The sequence below is a fragment of the Pinus tabuliformis genome, chromosome X (genome assembly GCF_031772625.1).
Source record: "Pinus tabuliformis cultivar Carrire ecotype Pingquan chromosome X, CPIR1, whole genome shotgun sequence".
Taxonomy (NCBI): Eukaryota; Viridiplantae; Streptophyta; class Pinopsida; order Pinales; family Pinaceae; genus Pinus; species Pinus tabuliformis.
Genome location: NC_142308.1, coordinates 254,383,369 through 254,387,547, shown reverse-complemented (window position 1 = coordinate 254,387,547; position 4,179 = coordinate 254,383,369).

Genomic DNA, 4,179 nt, shown 5'->3' with positions numbered 1-4,179 from the left:
AAGTTTCCTGGTCATTCTCGATCTCTTGTTCAATGGAGGTTAATGGAACATTGGCCTCCTTGATCTTTTGCCTGCCTTCTTTTATCATTTGTAGCTCCATGAGGACTTGCTTGTCAGTCAATTGTTTGTTTTCTTGCTCTAGATAATTGATGATCCACTTTTCCCTCTCTAAATTTTCTAACAAGGCTTGTATCTTAGCCTCTTGCTCCTTCATGATCATGTCTTTAGTAATCTTTGTACCTTGAGTTTCCAAATCAATGACATCAACTCCTTGTGTCTCCTCATGATCAACCAAGGTCAAAATCTCTCTCTTGCTCATCACTAAGATCTTTCTCCTGCATCTCTTTCATCCCTTTACCTTTTCCCTTGCTGTGTTGCCTAGCCTGTACCTTTAGCTAAAGATGAAGGCAAAGCCCCTTCCACTCCTTGTGGAGATAGCATTTTCCTGTAGCCTGTAGATGAAGGCGAGACCCATTCCACACCTTGTGGAGATAATACTTGCCTGGCAGCTGCAAAAAGTTTCCTAGTGGCTCTCTCATATGTCACAAACACTGGCACTCCCATAGTTTCAGTCTTTTGGACCTCTTCCTGTCCTAAAGGTCCACCTTCTTCTTGAGGCACTGATGAAAAGACTCGAGGGATTTTGAACATTTCATGAGAAATGAAGGTCTCCCATGGTATGTTGAGTAGGTTCAGTTGATGTAAAACAATGATTTTAATCACAGAGAAGTGGTAGATGCTGGTTAACTACAGGGGGTATGATTTCTTCTTTACAATGAGTGCCATCTTCTCAATTTTTCTGAATATGAAGTAGGGGATATTCAACATTCTCACCCTAGTGAAATGCATCATCAGTCTAATGTGGTAAGCATACAGTCGGGAGAACCTACCTTCACAAGTAAAGTACTTGATGATGATCTTCATCATTGGAGCAAACTTATCCTCCAAGAACTTAAAGGGGAATACTCTGCTGAGTTTGTCAGGATATTTAGCCTTAATGTAAGGCTCATAGTACTCCCTATCAATGTACTGACCTTTGTTACACTTTTCTCCCACAATTGGAATACCTGTAGCCTCTGAAATAACATCTGGTGACAAAGTGAATGTGACTCCAGCAAGGTGTACCTCATTGTTATCCAAATGTGTCACAAACAACCTTGCTAATTCATGATGAGATTTAACCCTTTCCACCATTTCACAGAAACTTAAACATGACTGATCTCTGAAACAGGAAAGGGCAAATGGGCAGGCTTGCAGTTCCCTCAAACTGGTGGGCTTCTCTATGATATGTTTTCCTCCCTTATGAGGCCTTCTACCCTTTGTGTCTCTCTCCCAGGAACTGTCACTATGGATTTATTCCTCCATTTCATACTCACTGTCCATCTCCATTATTGTACAACTGTTTCTCTTTGTGGTGAACAGAGAGTGGTGGATTGGTGAATGAAGGTAATATGAGTATGAAGAGATTTTGAATAGGAAAGTAGGTGAGGGTGAACAAGAATGAGAAAGGGGATGTAGGGAGTAAGTAGGGTTTGGGATGTATGTATAGGGTTTGGGGATTATGTCTAGGGAATTATGTGTGGGAGGATGGGATTTAGGGAAACAGTAAAAAATGATATGGGACAATAGTAATGAGTGTATTTTTACAATATATGAAATAGTTTAGTGGCAACTAGGGTTTTATGTTTTTGAGAGAGAACACAACCCAAAACTGATGCAACAAATATTTTTAGAAAGAATAGTGATGTTACTTACTTACAATGGAGGAATTTGGGAGTTTTGAGGTGATTTGATGAATTGTGCAATTGTTTGTAGCCCAACTCCCAGGTGCATAGCACACTTTCCCAGGTGCGTAGCACCACTCCTGTGTGTAGCGCCAGTTCAAAATAACATAGCAGAGAAAACCCAGGTGCGTAGCACTGCTCCTATGCGTAGCTTCGAGTTTTGGTGCATAGAGCCAGGCAGTTTTCTCCAAAAACACAACAATTTCCCTCCCTTTGCTCAATAACACCTTAAAATCACGATTTTGTTCATAAAATTCAACTCAAACAATGAAATAACTTGAGAGAGAAATGACCTTTATATGGCTTGGGCACTTTTGATTTTTCATTTTTCAAAACCCACTTTATAATGTCTTTTGGCCTTTTTTCAAATACTCTGTTTTTTGGATGCTTGACTTTTTGTTTGAATTAGGTGAATTGATGCTTGATAATCTTTTGCTTTTGCAGTGGCATGTACTTGGAAATATCAGCAGGTGACTAGGAGCGCATGAGACTTATTAGTTACATATGAGAAATGATGAAATTACATGAAATTTAAAAATAAATACCAATACTCTGTTTTCACCTCAAACTGGTTTTGAGGTGAAAAATTATTAAGTTTACAAATTATGAAACTAAAAGTTTCCTAATGATTATTGTCATCCTCATGTGTCTGCTAACATTATTAGTCAATGGTTACTGAAAATTTGACATGATGAAACCCTATTACCTAATGAAACTGAAACCCTAAGACCTATACCTATTTGATGAAATAAACTAAAAATGAACTTGAACCTGAACCATTGACTGAAGAACACATGAAAAGAGGTCAGCAGATATGTGTCATGAGGGAAAAACTAACATGTGCCTACCATTAGTTGATCCATGGCCTAATGGAATGCAACTCATTTTGAATGGGACTCCTAATATGAATGCAAAAGAGTGAATTTTGATCACTAATGGCAATGTGAAGACACTGACACTAACATTAGCTCCAATGGGGATGGTAGCTCCTGGGAAAATTGACTCAAGACTCAAACTGACTCAAGACTCAAAGACTGACACAAGTACTTACTCACTTCTTAAAGGTAGCAGACCATTGAGATTTGAGGGCTTCAAATCATGATGAAAACCACCTGCCTACTGATGAAAAATGTACAATCATGTGAAGTGGGCCTTCCATTGTAACCATTCCAGCAGATGGCTACTTACTGAAATCCTGATCTCACTTTCCCTGAGCAGCTAGAATGATGTACATGTAGGCAACTCACAATAACAACTGAAACCAAGGCTTATGCTAACGAACCAAGCAACATTCATCTTCTCTAATGCTTGTAAAAGAATGCTGAAGGGATCTTGAAAATCCTGAAGCACTAACCTGTCTTGAGATCCAGCAGCAAAAATACAAGTACTCCCTTCATTCTGATCTAAAAGAACAGTTGGTTTTTGATTGATAGGAAGGCATAGAGAAGTATAAGCTTCTGCTATCTGAGTGTTGGTTGTAAATTCCTCGAGCATGAGAAATTTTGATTCGATTTCTGGCATATTGTCTCTCTCGGGCTCATATTCCTCAATTTCATGGTCTAAGTCATTATTAAACAGAAAACATTCTTCAAGATTATCAAACATGATAGCCCTATCATCTTCATGAAAGAAAACAATATCTGTTCACTGATCTACAAATCTAATTTCAAGACTGTCCTCATTTAAACTCAGATTTTCATTTTCAAAAATGGAAGAAGTTTCACTAACACCTTCTTGACTATGTGAAAACTGCTAACCTACATTAGCTTGAGTTGTAACACGACCCTTTAGGAGTTGATCTATCTCATCTTCAGATAGAGGAGAAATTACTTTTTGTTTTCTACAGTAATTGTCTTCTTTAATTTGAAGCAAAGGAGTATATAAATTTTCCTTAGACTGTTGATTCATTTCATATGATTCCTGTTGACTATCAACATACAAAATTCCTTCATCTTCAGGCAAAGAAGAAGCTACGGTATCCTGAATATGATCTTGTGTAACGAAGTGGCTAGCTCTTTGAGACTATTTTTGAAGGGAAGAATCAAAGAATGATTCAATGATTTCTTCATCATCAAGATCTAAATCTTCGTCATCATCATGATCTGAATCTAGATCTGGAATAGCCAACTTAACTTTATCACAATATGAAATTGGAACTTGATTTTCCTGCATACTGTTTTCTGTTATGATCAGATGTTAAATAAGACCTTGTCTTCCATCATTTTCAGTTGTACTAAGATCTTGAACCTGCTGCAAATTTTCTTGAGCATCTTGACAAGTATCCTCTAAGCTCTCTTTATGCTGCTGAAATGGATTTTCATACAGGGCTTCCATGATCTCATCATCCATGAAGTCATCATCTTCATAAATTCTCTCAATATTTTCAATAAAACTA